Below are 19,451 nucleotides of genomic sequence, written 5' to 3' on the forward strand. Positions count from 1 at the left end.
TTTATCTTCTATCTAAATATGATCTGCTCCTACACTCAAGTGTATGATAGTTACAAATTAAAATTGCATCCAAAAGATAGGAAAAATGTCACGAGACTAGTACTTAACAGAGGATTAATGTCTTTTCTATTTAATAATAGTAATAATCGAAATAAGATTAGATGCTATGTTAACTTGCTATAGTATAGTTCAGGTAAATTTATAGTTTTACTAAAAGGTTAATTTTTCGCGAAAAATTTTTAAAGTATTATTCGTTATATAATTAATCGACTTCTTAATAATTGAAAGTATTATAATTTGATGAGAGTCAACCTACAAAATTCAAGAGAGGGAAATCAACATCTTGCATATAATTTAAGTGGTGTTGTAGTTGCAAGTGCCTTATATAAACATCATGTTAATGGTTCAAGTTCTTTCACATACAGGTGAGCTCCATAATTATACATGCATATTAATACTTTTCGCTTGAATCTTGCAGTTCCATCAATCCAAGTTCTACGAGCTCTATGAACCAAGTCCCATCAAATAGTTGTAGGATATGACCTCATGGCAGTAAGAGATTACGCAATAAATTTACATGAACATTCGACAAAAGAGTCCTATATATCAACCAATGTTTGACATAAAAATTTTAAATTGTAAATTGCAAATGAGATCGTTAAATTATTAATAAATTTTTATTTTAATTATTTAATTTTAAAATGTTACAAAATATTAATAATTTATTTAAAAAAATTTATTTAAGTCATTGAACTATTCGAAAGTTTTTATTTGAGTTACTTAGCTTTTAAATTTAAAAAAAAAAAAGAAAAACAACATGACTAACAAGCTTTGAGCGATAATTCGACAATCAGTACGGTGGATCAATGTCCATCAATAAGTAGAAGAACATACCTTAGATCCAAATCAATCTGATCATTAGTGTTGGAGATTGGAAAAGAAAATTATTTGGATTTTGGTTCGTAGATTCATGACATTCAAAGATGTTTCATGAAAAAAAATTAAATTGTAGAAGAGAAGGGGAATGAGAGCTTTTGATTAGTGCAAACAGAGTGAATAGAGAAGCCATAGAATATCAATTTTAACAACCGAGTGACTTAAATGCAAATATTCAAATAGTTTAGAGACCATTTTGTAACTTTTTAAAACCGGGCAACCAAAACATAAACTTACTAATAGTTTAGTTGCCTTAGGTGTAGTTTACCCTATTTTTAAATATTAAAAGAAAATAGCCATTTCAGGTAAATAGAATGATCAAAAGTGCCTGTGAAGTCTCCGTACTCTTTGAAAATTTAGAATTTAGTTCTTATACTTTCACTTTCAAGAATTTAATCTCTTTATTTTTGAAATTTCAAAATTCAGGAATAAATGTTAACATTGTTAATTTTTTGTTAAATTCAAATTTATTACAATGTCATTTATTTAATTACATGGCTATCGAGTGAGTATTTTTATTTCAAAATGTCACACCAACAAATTTAACAGTGTTAATAGTTGGATTAAATTTTAAAATATGAAAAGTAAAGTGACTAAATTCCTAAAAATAAAAGTACATGGATTAAATTCTAAATTTTTGTAAAGTACATGGACTTATATGACAAATTTTAATTCTTTTCTTTTCTTATTAACAACACGACCACCAACATGTAACGGAAGTAGATGAGTGAACTGTGAAGACCCATTTAGAGCTAAAAAAACTTAATGTGATTAATGAATGAAGATTTTGATGATTTTTTCCTGGATTACAATAATCAAACACTCTTTAATGATAGAATCCAAATTGACCCTATAAATAAGTGGTAAAGGGTCTAGTCCTAGTTGCGGGGTTAACAATTAAATCAAGCATTTCTTCTTCTTCTTCAATCTTTTTACAAATGGAAAAGAAATTGAATGGTGTGTTTTGGTGTGTTGGGGTATTAGGGTTAGTGACAGTGGTTTTAACAGTGCATGCAATCACATGCGAAGAAGCCGTACAAACACTGATGCCATGCAAGGCATACTTGACGACCCCTGCACCCTCACCCACCCTCGCTTGTTGTCAAGCCGTGGCTAGCGTTAATGCATCGGCCAGCACCACTCAGTCACGTAGGGATCTGTGCGAATGTTTCAAAAAGAAGGCCCCGTTTTATGGGGTTGATCCTCATGAAAGCCAAGCAACTTCCTGGTTTGTGTGCTGTTCAAGTTCCTTTTCCGTGTGATCCATCAGTCGATTGTCAGCAGTACGTAATATTTTTTTATTTATTATATACTAGGGTTTATACTTTATCATATGGTATAATTAATAAAAGTATCATAGACGTTCTTGTATTAGGAGTTGAATTACATTTTGCTCGTGCTACTAAAAAAACGGGCAAGTACCTTAGATCAAAGAACTAATTGGCCTTTCTATTAAAAATTTCATCAATTTCTACTATTAAGTGATGATGTGTCACTATACTTGGTTGCTTGAATTAGTCTCTTCATGTAAGCATAAAGTATATGTGGCACGTTATGTGTCGTTATTTGCAGGGGCGAAGCCAGAACAAATTTTTAGGGGGGTCGAATGAAATTTTAATTTTTTATAATCTATATTTTTATAATTTTTAAAGAATTAAATAGAATTTTTATAATTTTAGGGGGGCCAAAGTATAATTTTACCTTTACTAATTTAAATTTTTAAAAAAAAATTCAAGGGCTAAATAGAAAATTTTCATTTTAGGGGGGCTAGGGCCCCTGCCAACCCCCTGTATCCGCCTTTGGCTATTTGGTTGCGTTGTTAGAATGACTAGTTTGCTCTTTTAGCTAACATATAATGACTAATTTATCCTTTTTTTTAGTAGAGGCGATAAAATGCAATCTGACTTCTAATATAGAAGCCTCTATGTTATTTTTTTTTATCAATATTACACATGATTAGTCAACTAGATAATAATACTTACTTGAAAATAGAGTTATATGAATTTACTTTTAAAAACTAATTATCATTTAATTCGCTAAAATCAATAAAATTACATTTTATTTTCATCGTTCCATTTTTTCAATGCTTGTTTGAACTGATTATATAAGCAGGCTAACTTTCTCTCCTTTTAAACATGCAGCATGCTATAGGCATAGGCAATGGAGTTACAAGGCATTCCACCTCCCAAGAATAAACACAAGAGCAAGCATCAACAACTTCAGAAAGGAATTCATTAACTTTGTGTTGTGGAGGACCTTCGTTTCTTGTTTATCTGATATGGGATATTTATGAACAATAAAAAATTATCCTTTTTGAATAATGTTATGATATTTCAGCTCTAAAAATATCATTGAAGACTTCAAAATTTTATAATATGCATAAAGTGATTGATATTGTCATTTCATGTGTCTCTCAAAATTTGTTAGTCAAAGGTACGCCTCCTTTACTTTTAGCTTAGGAGCTCCTCATTCGCGAGTAACAATACAACACCTATAACACGGGGTTTATGGTCAAAAATAGAATTTTATTCATGATTATGATATGTCATTAAAAACAAATCAAGATTAAAAATAAAGTTATCTTGATTTATTTTTAAATTTTTTAATGATATGTTATCATATAATTTATTAGTAATTTATAAAATTATACATTATTAATACATAAAATTTAAATTTGTAAAGAATTTTCTTGTATTGCATATATACTTAGGTTAAAATATAATAATATTATAGTTTATCAACAATTGTTTAGTGCAATGGTAAGGTATATATTACATTTTAAAGATGAGACATAGATTCAAATATTGAACATGATATTATTAAAATAGACAATCACGAACTTTAAATATAAACCACTTATTCAAAAATATCAAAAATAATACTATATAATTTTTATACCTCAATACTATCGGATCAAATGTATAAATCTAGAGGCTATGTAATATAATTCGTTCGAGGCCGTACATATAAATTTATTGGTGAAATTTAAGTTTTATTTAGGCTAAAATTTAAATTTAAAATTTATTTTAATATAATTTATATCTTTTATTTTTATAATATTATTACTGAATTCAAATTATTAACACCATTAGTTATTTTTGTTAAATTTTTCTACAAAGTAATGGGTTGACGTGTGTTAGACCATAACAAAATGAGCTGAAGCCCAAATACATAAAGACTAAAAGACAAAGGGGAAAAATAGTTCAAAAAATTCGACAATGATATTGCAACGATTATATTGTAACGGTCAGATTCCAACGGTCATATTGTAACAGTCAGATTTTTGTATTACTAATAGACAAATTTTTGCATTACGAACATTCCCCCACTAATGCAAAAGAATTGAAAATTTTTGTAAAAATGGAAAAAGATAAAATGTGAGAAGAGCAAGAACGAAATTACCTACTTAGGCACTGTAACACCCCCTACCCGTATCCGTTGTCGGAATAGGGCACGAGGCATTACCGGAGTTTACTGAACGTTTACAATAATTTTGAGTCATTTATTATTCATATTCTGAAAATAATCATAATGTCCCTCTATTGGGCCCTCGAAGCTCAAAACATTCATTAGGAACCTACTGGGATTAAATCGGAATCATAGGAAATTTTTCGCAGAATCTTAAATATATATATAGATTTTAGAATTTTTTTTCCCAAGTTAGATGCAGGGTTCATACGGGCATATCACATAACCAATATTTTCATAAGAAATTGCATAACTGAAACCTTTCCACTCTTTCATAAGCTCAATTATATTTTCATCTAAGCACTTACCATTCCAATGCACCTTATAATTAAACATATTACCATTCAACAGTAATTTGGCACTTGCCTAACATTGGTTACCGTACTTTAATATTGACAAACTTATTTTCTCGCCATGTCTCACTTAAATTTATTACTCATCTTAATACACATAATTTTCCTTGTATCAACGTATCAAAGATAGTCTCATATTTACATGTCATGATACATATCATTTTGTTGTTGTTTCTTCTTAAATATAAATCATTCAATTCATTATGACAATATTTCATGTACCGTAATTTTTTATAAGTTCAATGTATATTTATTCCAAGAGCAGTTCATAATCTTGAATATGCATAATTATCGAGTGTGTTTCACATACATGTATTTTCCATGTCATATTTCAAAGATATTAAATAATTATCATTTCTATGTATTTCAAGTTTAATTTCATGATTTTAAGTACTTATCATTTTCTATTTTTATCCCGTTGAATTTCTCGAAATTTTGATGGATTTTCAGGGGTACACTTTAGTGTACAAATTCGGGTCCGTCAATTCATATTCAAATGCTCACGTTTTCCAATTCAGAGAGCACACTCCCGCGAACCTCATTTCTTACAGCGGGATTACCAGTCCAGGCTAAATCCCCTGCAAGAGAGCACACTCCCGTGAACCTCATTTCTTACAGAAGGATTACCAGTCCAGGCTAAATCCCCTGTAATATAAACTCATAGAGTATTGTCGGGATTACCAGTCCAGGCTAAATCCTCTGCAACGACAATTACTCTAATGAGCTTGGATCTGAATTACCAGTCCAAGCTAAATTTAGACTCTAATTATGATTACCCGTCTGGGCTAAATCCATTTTCTACATATTCTTCAGGAGGGCTATATCAGGATAGGATCACCCGTCCAGGCTAGATCCTTTTTACCGTCAATCCCTTTTCAGAGATCCATCGAATTTTTCTTTCATTCAACCGGGATTTCTTCCCCTTTTTATCAAATATATCAAGGTTTCATAAATTTTCATACAATAAACTTTCAATCATATTCACATCAATAACATACATTTCAAGCATTTAAGATATAATTCAGGTTACACGAACTTACCGGGCTAAATTGCAGAAATATCAAAATTCAGGGACATTTTGGTAATTTTCTATTTTTCTTGAATTTCCACCCAAATCTTGATCTAAATAAATATTTCATTCAGTTTATTAATTCAAATGATAAAACAATTCATTTCATGCAATTTGGTCATTTTTGACATTTTTACCAAATTACCCTTAAAATTTTACTTTTATTCAATTTAGTCCCTGAACTTAAAACATGTAAATTAGCTATTTTAAAATAAACTCATATTAGCTGAATATTCACATATATTATTTTTCCTCCTCCTCCACTACATTCCACTTCCTTGATATATATATATTACCACTATTTACTTGTTTACTCATAACAAGCTATTCACTTGAGTCATAGTCACTAAATTAATTATATCTTAAGCTACAGAACTCCGAATTGAGATCCGTAAATTTTATCTGAAACTAGACTCACATATCTTCTTACCATAAAATTTTCAGAATTTTTGGTTTAGCCAATAAGTATATTTTATTCTTTAAATTCACCTCTATTCTGCAGTCTGACAGTTCCGACCCTACTTCACTAAAACTTAATTATCTCCTCGTACGGGATTCGAATGAGGTTACCATTTATTTATATTGAAAATATACTCATTAAAGATTTTAAAAATATAAATTTAAGCCCATAATTATTTTGATTCAAGTTTTGATGATTTTCCAAAGTCAGAACAGGGGAACCCGAAATCATTCTGGCATTGTCTCACAAAATTTATTATATCTCATGATTTACAATTTCATTACTTACACCGTTTCTTGTATGAGAAACTAGACTCAATAAGTTTAATTTAATATTTTGTTAATCCTCTAATTAAATTTCTACAATTTTGGCAAATTTTCAAATTCAAACTATTGTCATTGTCTCAAAATTGTTTTAATGTAAAATGTTGATAACTAAATTTATAACATCTTCCTTTCCTTTCTCTTCAATATTTTCCATCACTTTCTCTTATTTCCTTTACTAACATAACAAGAATATGGAAACTTATATAAGGAAACTCTACATTAACATTAATTTCTTACTTTTTCAATAATATCAAACTCAAAAATATATTGAAATCTTAATGTTCTTACCTTGTGCTATTGACTTCAATCTTTAACTTGATTTTCTCTCTCCTCCAGCTTCTATTGCTTGAATCTAACTTGGTAGTCTAGCTCCCCATTGTCTACTTATTATTTTTCTCTCTTGGACGCTATGGAAATTCTTTTGATTTCTAAGTGAAAATGGTGGATTTTTGGTAAAAAGGACCAAATTGTAAAGAAAAGAAAACATTCTTTCTTTCTTCCTCTTCTCACGTTAGTGCATGGGAAAGATGATGAATTCTCTTCATCTTTCCTCCCTTTTATATTAATCATTTAATAATAAAATAATACTAAAAATATTAATAAAATATTAATTAAATAACATTTATCTAATTAATTAATTAAAATATCACCAACATCATCATTACCTTCTAGAATTATCTCTCTCTCTAATTGACCATTTTTACCTTCATAATCTTTTGAAATTTCATCCTTGAGTCATCACTTAATTTGGTAAAATTGAAATTTAGTCCCTCAAAATTCTTCACCTTTTCAATTTGGTCCTAATTCATCCATTTTCCTTAGTTTCTAAATTATTTCACCCTTAAAATATTTACACTCCTTCAACTTTTTCATATTTACACTTTAACCCTTCAAATTTTGGGTATTTACTCTTGGGCAACAAAATTTTCTTACTTTTACGATTTAGTCCTTTCTTGAATTAATATGTCATAATATACTTCCCAATGTTGACATAACTCAAAATTTACCCTTTTTATCACTTTATTTCCTTATTTTACTATATCAGGGATATTATCTTACTATAGTAATTTTCGGGGTATTACAGGCACTATCATCTTGTGGATTTGAACTAGTACATAGTGAAATGAGTGATTCTTCTCTTTAACAAGTGAACGAATCTTGAACTTGTTAAAATAGAGGTTAACTTGTGAAATACAATTAATCTCAGATCCAATTGATGTTCCGCGATAGATTAACAAGTTTTAGCCAATACACATCGAGATGCTAGTAAGTGTTATAGAAAAACTTCCCAATGTCCTTCATAGAAGGTGGCTAGTTCTTTGTCGTATGTAAAATGATCTGCGATTTATGCAAGTATACACGTCGGTCAAGTAATAAATTGATGAGTGAGTATCGTTCCCACGAGGATCGGATCGAGGCACAAAATTGGTCAAGTTATTGCAATATTGTTAATGTTATGGCAAGACTGATGAATAAGATGCTATGGTAAACTAAGGTAAGTATGCAGTGATAATTCAAAGGAATGATGATGTATGCGATAGATGGAATTGATGAATAATTGGGAATGCTATGGAAAAAGTGAGAGCAGAAATGTAATGGCAATAACGAGAGTGATTATCTGAATAGAATGTAAACAAAGAAATAAACAATTAAATATATTGTGACAAAGTTACAACGGCAAAGAATAAGGATAGAGTGATGTTGATTCGGAAGGTCAGGATTACCCAGAATTGACCCTTACTGCCAATAATGCCTTGGCAAAATCGTATCTACTTTACTACGCAGAAGAGTTCTAAAATGGCCTGCCTCTCGCGAAAGCAAAACCTCAAGTTACCTTGCCTATGTCTATAGGCTTTTTAGATATCTTGCATGGGTTCCTTCTATATGATCGCGACTTTATGTCTAAAGTCGACTACAAGTGTCTATCGAATACTTGCTCATTTCATTTAATTTTAATCCAACCAATCCAACCTTTTTGAAATTAGAATCAATTTATAAGTATACGAACAGTATTCTATGTCAAGAGATTTTTGCATTTTAATTGAGAAATAAGAACAATCAAATGAAACAGTAAAGTAAATTAGAGATATACCGCATCCATAAAAACAATTTAAGGTTTCATCGAAAGTAATCCTAACCCTATAAGATTTAGCTCATGGGTTGAGGAATAAAATTCTAAACCAAAATATTATCTGACATTGTGTTCAACTACTTCAAGTCAATCTTTTAAAGGAACACTAATGGAAATAATGAAAGAACTTCAGGAAATAGCTTTCGTTTGCCCTCCACACTTCAGCAACACAACATCCTATGATGGCTAAGATGGACTGCCTTCGACTTCATTTCCTTAGCACAACCGAACCCTTATTCACACCTGAGGATCTCTCCCACTTTTGTTCGTTGTTAAGGGTTTCCTCCTTTTTCTTTTTATAGCTTTTTCCCTAAGGTAAATCCAACAACCCAGGTTTATCTTCTTCTCTTTTTAAATTCTTTTTTCAACAACCCAAGATTATCTTCTTTCTAAGTTCTTTTTTTTCTAGGATAAAAACCAATAGCTTAGGATTATCTTCTTCTCTTTTTTAGGTTGATTTTTCTGGTACAAGTACAGTTGGGCTAAAACTGATGTGCATTGAGTGTTGACTCAATTTTCTTGGAATTTTTACGGTATTCATACTGAAAAAATGTCCAACCTTTTGCCCCAATAAACCTTCACTCCTTTATTTTTTGTTCCTCAACTTGTACCTGCCAAACCACCAAACACAACCTTTCCACAAGCAATTAGAAGTACCTAATATTTAAACACAGTCCAGTCTCCTAATGAAATGATGAAAATACGAATAAAATGTCCTAAAATGAAACTAAATGTACCTAAGTACAAGTAATTAGCTAGGTCTAAAGGCATGAAATATAACTCTTTTCAAGAGTTATCATTCTTCACACTTAGGTGATTTCATCAAGTCAATCTCTATATAGACTACCCGAATCAAGACTTTGAAATCATTAAGAGCATTTAATGAGCTCATCCTCTCAAATTTAAATTCGATGAAATCATCAAGTCTATCTCAATAGGACCGCCCAAACTCTAGGCTATGAATTCATTAAGAGTACTAAGCTCAACTTCACATGTCGGTGAATTCATCAAGCCCGTCTAAATAGGACCACACAAATCCTGGGCTATGAGTTCATTAAGAGTAAGAACTCAAAGTTATGTATGTATATCATTTGCCATAGGGATAAGTAAAGTGTACATTATGAGTCTTTCCATGGTTTCGTTTGACCTCATTGAACTTAGAGAACTAAGTTGGGTATCCACCATGAATTCCTCAGCCACTGGACTTAAGACTCATCCCCGTTGACGAATCAAAAACCATTTTCCTATTTATCCCTTTGGCTAGATGATCAACTAGGTTCCTTTTAGACCTACGTACTCCAAAATAAGTACTCTATTCTTTATTAAATGTCTCACAGATTCATGTCTTATTCGAATATGCCTCTTCTTATCATTGTAAGCTTGGCTCCTGATCTGTCGTAATTTAACGTGTCAAATTAGGCTTCCCATTACACTTAACGAGCTTATTTTCGAGAAATTATATGTTTTTGTCATGCTTTTACTTAATTTTGTTTTTAGTTTTAATAAGCAAATTAGTGTATTTTACGCTACTTTTGAGACTCAAAATGGCCAAATACGCCATCGGGAACTTAATGGTCTATTGAGTATTGTAGGAAGTCAATTGAGACCCGAATATGAACAAAAACATCACCTCAAAGAAGGGTATTGTGATATTGAAGATTGAGAGTGATGATACCCCGAAAAGTGTTGAATTGAAGAGGATTGAGACCCTTCATAGTGATATCGTAATATCTAAGCATGGGTATCGTGATATCCAACTCCAAAAGGAACCCCCATTTCTAGATTTTTATGGGTATCGCGATACCCAAGCCTGGGTATTGCGATATCGCTACTTGATGTGGAGAAAAAAATAACCGTAGGGGCAGTTTTTGTCCAACACCAACAGCAATCAAAATACAACATCCAAGGGCATTTTGGTCACTAAAAATTGGGTTGTAATCAACTTAAAAGAAACTTTTGGCTGAGAAGAAAATGAGGGTTATAGGTTAGGTTAGAAAACATCATAGTTTTAAGGTTTTTCTTTCATCTTTTAGTTTAGATTAGCTGTAAGATGTAGTTTTTCTGCAACTTCTTTATTTTCTTTGCATTTTCTTAGTTAGTCAAGTGAGTTTTTATTGTAGCTTAGTTTGATTGATTTATATGATAAGGACCTTAAACTTGGTTGTAATCACTCTTTAATATCTAGTTTAATGTACATCAATTTGTTTTCTTTTCATTTGCCAAAAATCTTAACTTTATTACTTTTTCTTGTTTACCTTACTGCTAGTTTACTTAATTTTACATTTCTCAAGTAAAAATCCAATCTTTCATCTTTTATTGAGTTTTATGTTAATGGCTTTCATGGTTGTTTCTTTCATGTTTTTTAGCTTTAATATGGTAATAGGTAGCTAAACCTTAGGTGGTTGGTAGATGGAAATGTTGGGTAGTTGATTCTAGGTTTTAGGGACTAAATCGTAAAATTAGACTAAATCAAATAAACATAAAAACTTAGGATTAATGACCCTAAAGGAATATCAAGATAAGTGAGATTGTGAGGTAATCTTATTGGGCACCAAATCGTTAGTCTCGGTTAGCTGGTGAGATCGAGAGATAATTTAGACTAATTTGTCTAATTTGATAAAGGTTAGACCGAGATGTAAAATGAAACCAATTTAGGAGTGTTAACGATTTAGATATCTAATTCAAAGGTTAATTAAGAACATAAAATCAACCAATCGCTCCAAGTTATCATATTTGGTAGTTTTATATTTTACTTTATTTACAATTTAATCATTTACTGTTTTAGGTAGTTAATTAGTTTAATTTACCCTAAATTATGTATTGTTGTACTATAGAAATTAGCGAGTAATTAGCTAGAATCCTTTTTTACATGCCTGTTAGATAGAGATCGCTAAATCGCTAACTCTCTTAGGTTTGATCATTGGAATACTCCGGTGTTCCATTGTAACATTACAAATATTACAACTGACTCGTCACACTTGCAGACACCACACTTAGTATTTTATCCGATCATTGTCTCTTTTGTGTCAATTTTTTCTCCTCCTATCGCTCGCGAGGGCGACGAGTAGGAGGGCAGTCAAATCTTAGCAATATAAACTACGACTTATGAGTCACATAATAGAGATACGAGAGGTGTTGGTTTTTCCCATAAAGGAATCTCTATAAGCAGATTCCTAAGCCACTCGACCTCTTGCTCGACATAGTCAAAAGCTATAAACTTTGACTCCATCATGGAGCAAGCAATGTAGGTTTGTTTAACAGACTTCTAAGAAATAACTGCTCCACTCAAAGTAAAGACATACCCACTTGTAGAGCTCAATTTCATTATCAGTTACCTAGTTTGCATCATAATATCCCTTTAGGATTGCAAGGCATCCGAGAAATTCCAACTCCCAAGTTATTGTACCTTTAAGGTATTTAAGTAAATGCTTTATAACATTCCAATGCTTATTGCTAAGATTATGGGTATATCTACTTAGTTTGCTGACTACATAAGCAATATTTGGCTGATTGTAGTTCATCAAGAACATAATTCTAATAATTTTAGCATACTTTGATTGAGAAAATCTATTTCATTTATGTTTGAATAGTTGTAAGCTAGAATCATAAAGAGTTCTCATAGAGATTGCATCAAAGCTATTAAAATTTTTTAACACTTTCTCTATATAGTGAGATTGATTTAAAGTAAATCCCTTTTCTGATTTAGTAACTTTAGCTCCTAATATTACATCTACCTCCCCTAAATCCGTCATATCAAATTTGGTGGATAAAAAGTTCTTGGTTTTATTAATAGATTCTATATTAGTAGTAAAAATTAACATGTCATCCACATACAGACTTATGATGACATAATCAGAACCAAACATATTAGAACACATACATGCATCTACACCATTAACAATGAAACCAAAACTAAGAATAGTCTTATGAAATTTCTCATACCATTGTTTTGGAGCTTGTTTAAGACCATACGTAGATTTTTTGAGTTTGCAAACTTTATCTTCCATACCTGGTGCCACAAATCCGGGAGGTTTCTCCATGTATATCTCCTCATCCAAATCTCCATTCAAGGAAGTTGTCTTTACATGCATTTGATTTACTAGAAAATTGTGAATTGAAGCTAAAATAAACAAAATATGAATGGTTGAGATCTTGGTTACATGAGAGTATGTATCATAATAATCTACTCCAAATTTCTAAGTGAACCCTTTTATAACTGGTCTTACCTAATACCTCTGAATTGACCCATCAGGTCTGAGTTTCTTTCTAAAGATCCATTTATTACTAATAGGTCAAAAACCATTATGCAAGTTTACTTGTTCCCAAGTATGATTAGACATAATAGACTCTAGCTCATTATTAATGACATCTCTCCAAAAACTAGCATTTATTGATTTTATGGTTTCATCATAGGTTTTTAGATCCCTATCTATAAAAAATGTATGAGCGACGAAATCTCTTATAAAGTCTAAATCTCTAATTTCAATTACAAAGAAAGTAAGGAAATCCAATCCAAAACTAGTGGCAGTCTTTTGTTTTTTATGTAACATCCCAAAATATGGCCTAGGAGTTTTAGGGCTATTTTAGGAATTTTGACCTTAGAGTGCTCAGAAATTTGTGACTTGGTATATCGATGATGATTTTTATAATAGTTTTTGAATGGTCAAATCAATTTTTGAGAAAGTGTTCTAGAAACCTTTAATTTTAGAAAAAAGACTGATTTGTAACAGAGACAAAATAGTTAGCATTTATGTTACAATTTTACCAGTTTTTAAAATTTAACCTAATAAACCCTCATTCCCAATTCTAATTCACGATAGTTGCTATTCTAAGTTGCTATTGCTGTCTCTTCCATCCCCTTGATCTTCCAATTGATTTTTGATTCTTAAACCATAATACTTTGAAGTCCTATCATTCCCAAGCATTAAACCTTCCTAAAACTCCAAGAAAAACATTAAAAAACTCTATAGATTTCATCATCTTCTCTAAATGTGGGTTTTCCAAAATTGCATCAAACTCATTTAATCTTCCGTCAAAGGTAATGTTTCAAATTCTTATGATTTTTTCATGATATCTAGTCTTTAAAATTGAATTATTAGCCCTCAAATCTCATGTTTTAGATAAAAGCCAAAAATTGGGTCGTTAATGGTGGATTTCAAATTTTCGAGTAAAAATGTGATTTCAAAGTGTCTTTCAATTATTTTTAATAGAATTAAGAGGTTTCTAAACTTATATTGAAGTTTCGTTTAGGATTTCTTGTGTTTTAATGAAGTTTCATTGTTTTGGCTAAAACTTGTCAAAAAATGTTGGTACCCTGAAACATGCGGTTTTTTGTGGTTTAAGGGTTGAGGATTAGACGTATATGACTAATTAGGTGAATGAAATTTGTTTATGACTAATTAGGTGAACAAAATTCGTTTTAGGTAAAAAGGTTGAGCGTAGACCAAGTTACAAGCATTCTATGTTTGTTATGTTAAAGGTTTTGGTTACATGAGAACTTAGAATTGGTTGATGATTTGGTTTGTTTAAGTGAGTCTCTGGCTACTATGTGATTGTGAATTTTGTATGGTTATTAGGTGTAAAGCATTGGATTCAGTCGAGCCTTCTACAAGTTAAATGAAGATTTAGTTTGAGCTTTCGACTTCTCGGTGAAAGCACAATGGTGGGTGTTTGGAATCGCTGTTCGTAGACACGAGTAATGTGTTATTTGGGAATTTAGTAGTAGCCTAAACCCCTACTATAGATTCCAAGTGTAAGTTTTCTTGTATCTATATTTATCTTTTGGTTTTGTGCTTATATGATTATGAATTTGTGCATAGTGATGAAAAGCTCATATAAGTGATATGTGATTGTTTTCAAATATTTTGGCCTTGTGATCTTGAAACCATTAGATATATTTGGCATACCATAGGATTGTGAGTTCTCACTTATATTTATAATGGGCATTGAGACCCTAGGACATGTTGGAGGGATAAGGGAATGAGAGCTAAGCTCCATTCAACGAGACATGTGAGGGGAAATAATGAGAGTGCTAGATATATGCTTCACTTATGGGACATGGTTGACTCTATGAGTCTATGTGGTGTGTTAGAGATCCGTGTATCCGATGAGTGACGATAGAGCTCATTTTATGTTTCATACCTCAAGTGCCAATTTATCACTATATGTGACTTGTGTGAAATATGATATATGCTTGAATTAATATGTGTTTCAAGATGCATGTTTGCATGAGTACGTAAACGTTATGTAAATGAACTAATAGATAATGCATGTAAAGGTACTATACATCACTAGAAGTAAGAATTATGTAATCGTACTTATAAATAAGAATTATGTAATCGTATTTATAAATTGTTGTCATGTGGATGCATGATGACACATTTGTGATGTGGTTATTCTAATCATTCACTGAGCTTGTTATGCTTACCCACTTCCTTTTTTACCCATTGCAGATTAGTTGTGTACTGGTGTAAGTGATGTGGTTTTCTGAGAGGTGACCTAAGCTAATTTTGTGTTATTCTATAGGTGTTCTTTATTCTGTAGGTGTTCTTTATTTACGTTTTGTGTTATTCGATATTTTTTGAGTTTTGAGTTTCTAGCCAAGAAACAGAATGCAAGTTTGGTATCATTTTTCCAAGTGGTACCGATACCACTTAGAGAAAATATTGATACCCTAGTGCCAAAAGTGATACCTACGAATATGTTTTGGAAATTTTTTTAAATGGACCCTATTCATGTTTTAAATTATTTATAAGACTAATTATTGTAAATTTAGCATGTAGCAATGATAACTATCAAGTTTGAGTGGCTTAAAACCTTCATGAGTAATGAAACGATGGATGATTTGTTTCTAATGAGCTTTTGTTGTTGTATATGACGTGAGACGGTGGTGTGACATCCCGTATTTGGGCTTGGCGACCAGGCTAGGTATAGGGTGTTACATTTGGTGATATCAGAGCCCTAAGTTCAATAACCCTCGAACCTAGGTGATTGTTGTTTATGTAGAGTTTCAAAACTCATGAATTTAAATTTCCTTGTTTTCTTGAAATTGTTGGTATAACACTGTTAGAATTGCATGAGAATTGCTTGGAATGTCTTTGTTGAATTGTATAAGGGGTAGGAATGGGAACACTTTGCCTTAATCCTAAAGTTTGCTTGCAGGAAGGAGACTTGGATCATCTCCTCGCCACTCACACCTTTTACTTGTTTGTGTGTTGCTAGATTATTGGAAAACAACATCTCTAGATTCACATATAGAATGATCATGTAAAGGCATGAATCTATATGCAGCACTATTTAGAACATAACAAACAAATACAACATCAACAATTTTAGGTTCGATAGTGCTCTTTTTAAAAGCAGTCAAACCTACTTTTACTAAACACCCCCACACTTTCAAGTATTGCAGATTAGGGGCATAACCTTTCCGCAATTCATATTGGGTACAATCTAATTTTTTTTATGACGCACTCTATTAAGAATATGGTTTGCAGAAAGTACGGCTTCCCCCATATACTATCATGTAAACCAGAACATAGTAGTAAAGCATTCATCATTTCTTTTAGAGTTCAATTTTTCCTTTCAGCTACACCATTTTTTTATGGGACATAAGGAGTAGAAAATTAGTGTATAATGTCATCTCTCTCACAAACCTCTTTAAGAAAAGTAGTGTCATATTCACCACCTCTATCAAATCTAAGATGTTTTATTTTCCCATCAAGCTAGTTTTCTACTTCTACTTTATAAAAAATAAGGGTTTTATCAGCTTCATCTTTTGATCCTAGGATATAGACTTTTGTATATCTAGAGTAGTCATCTAAAAAGGTGATATAGTAGCATTTTACACTCTTATTTTATGTGTTCTTGAAGTCTGTTAGACGGAAACACAAAAATATATATATACTTTTTCATGCCCTTTTTAACTCAAATTCATGAAGTTTTGGTGTAATTCTTGTCGAAAAATATAATATAATTATAAAATAATTAAAATATAATTACATTATTAAAATATTTAATTTTAATTAATTTTATAATAAATTTTCATAAATTTTAAATTATTTTCGACAGATTTGCATAAATGGTGAAAATTGGCTTAGGAGACACTACTAGAAGTTCAAAACTCGAAAGTGATTTCTGAAGCATTGAAGCGAATTAATTTTTTGGCCTAAGACGGCCCAAATGATGAATATTAATACATAATATAATTAATTTTTATTTTAATCTAATTTATTTTGGGTTAAATAATAATAATTAATTAAATTATGAAAGAAGGCCCAATTGTGTTAAACCAAAAGACTGATCCAACCGAGCAAACGGGCTACCCAAAACCATCAACCATGCTAACCCAATCAGCTCAAATTAGCTGATTATTTGGCTTGCAAACCAGCCCTTATAGTTTTCTTGAAATTGCATTCAAACCCCTTCACTTTCTGTGCTTTTAAAGATTCACCCCAAGCTAAATTTAGCAAGTCTGAAACCTTCAAACTTGCCACATGTGTGGCTGGCCAAGGGGGGTCTATGGCTGCTGAATTCTTTCTATTTTTAGCAGTCAATCCCACCTAGAAATACCCCCCTTTTCTATTCATGTCAACACACCTCTCACACCTTCATTCCACACTTCTCTCTCATTTTCTCTCTTCCAAACCTTCCTTTGCTTTCCTTTTTTTTTCTTCCATTCCTTGCCGATTTCCCTCTTGGAAAAGAGCCCTTCAACCACAATTGCTAGTAGCATTCAAGTACTTGTAGAAGCCTCGGCTCAACAAGAATGAGAAGAGAAGGAGGAGTAGAACAAACTAGTTAGGCTTTGGAGAAACACCGAATTTGATTCTAGTTTCCTATCCTTTAATTTTTTATTGTTGTTGTTATGAACATGTCTATGAATATTTTTATGTTGATATTCTTAATTTAATTAACATGGTTTAAATTTAGTTCGTGTTAGGTTGATTGCATTTCGTCCACTTAAGTTATTAAAATTATATTTGTGTTGTTATAGGTATTGGTAAATTGTTTGATTAAATAAAACGATGATTATGTTATTCTTACATTACAATTGTAAGATAACTAATGAATTAATTATTAATAGTATTGAAATTTTAATTAATTGACACAATACTTAATCATTGCATATTTAATCTTTTAAGGTAGGTGATGGTTAAATTAGTGACGGTATTAAACGGTACATTAACCTTGCAAGATTATTGTGATCAAACTTTTTCAATGTAGGTATATATTGTTACTTCACTTAATCTTTTACTTGCTTATTAAAATTGATTAATTGTTTGAATCGACATAGTAATATGTTCAAGAAATTAGTTAATTTTGTAAGTCTCAGTATGTGCTATAGTTAACAAATTACCAAGTTGCCATGAATTTATTCGTAACAACATGAACATTGTTTTAGTATTATTAAGTTAAGAAATGTAATTAATCTAACACAATTATGTCATCTTGATTAAAATCATCTTTTGAAATTGTGTATTGGAACATTTATTTTTATTTTACTTAGTTAAATTTTAGTTTTAATTAATTCCTCAAAATCAAAATATTTTTAATCACCAAAGTGTTTTAATTTCATTTCATAAATAATTTTCTTAAATAGTCATTGTGGGTACGATAACTCGACATTTACTTGTCACTTTATTACTTGTTGCAATTGTGTACACTTGCACATTTCCATCGTTCCAAGTTTTTGGCGTCATTGTCAGAGACTGTTTTAAAAGTCATTATTTGTGAAATTGTTAATTTTGCATTTTTGTTTATTTTTCTGTTCAATTTTAACTTAATTAATTTTTCTGTGTTTGTTTCAAGTGTTTATAAGTATTAACCAAATTATCAATTTACTCCCTGTAGACCTTTAGATTGAAAGAACTTTTCGAAAACGAAGAAGACAAGCAGTTCAGAGAAGGACCAAAGAGATGAACTACGAAAATTTGAATCAAGGAAACAGAGCAAACCCTGCTCAAAATCCTATCCTTATTGCTGATGATAGGGATAAAGCTCTTAGACAGTATGTTGTGCCAATGTTTCATGATCTTAATTCGGGTATTACGAGACTCAAAATCGAGGCACAACAATTCGAGTTGAAGCCAATTATGTTCCAAATGTTTCAGACAGTAGGTTAATTGAGTGGAATGCCTACCGAAGATCCTTATCTTCACTTAAGATTGTTTATGGAGGTGAGTGATTCCTTTTAGTTTCTTAGAGCACCCGAAGATGCAGCACGATTAAATTTGTTCCTATATTCACTGAGCGACAGAGCTCGAGCCTGGTTGAACTCATTGCCACTACATTCCATTACCACATGGCAATAGTTAGCAGAACGATTCCTCATGAAGAATTTCCTGCCTAGCAAGAATGCTAAGTTGAGGAACAAGATCACTACTTTCCAACAAATAGATGACGAGTCCTTGTATGAGGCATAAGAAAGGTAAAAAGAATTATTACGGAAGTGCCCTCATTATGAAATCCCGTATTGAATTCAACTTGAGACATTATATAATAGTCTTGATGCTCACACGAGGATGGTAGTGGACGATTCTGCTAATGTTTCTCTCTTTTCTAAGTCTTATAACAAGGCTTATGAAATCATTGAAATGATTGCCAACAACAATTATCATTGGCTAACCAATCGAGCAGCGTTAGGAAGATGAGTAGCTAGAATACATAAAGTGGATGCTCTCACTTCAGTTGTATCCCAGACATCCTCAAT

The 19,451-nt window shown here is 31.4% G+C and overlaps 1 non-coding gene across 1 annotated transcript; it reads right to left on the reverse strand.

Annotated features, from left to right (window-relative positions):
* Positions 1 to 19,101: 19,101 nt before the first annotated feature.
* Positions 19,102 to 19,208, reverse strand: LOC128032917 (small nucleolar RNA R71). The gene has a single exon (XR_008189258.1). It is a non-coding gene; the product is annotated as a small nucleolar RNA R71 (small nucleolar RNA).
* Positions 19,209 to 19,451: the final 243 nt, after the last annotated feature.

The sequence above is a fragment of the Gossypium raimondii genome, chromosome 9 (genome assembly GCF_025698545.1).
Source record: "Gossypium raimondii isolate GPD5lz chromosome 9, ASM2569854v1, whole genome shotgun sequence".
Taxonomy (NCBI): Eukaryota; Viridiplantae; Streptophyta; class Magnoliopsida; order Malvales; family Malvaceae; genus Gossypium; species Gossypium raimondii.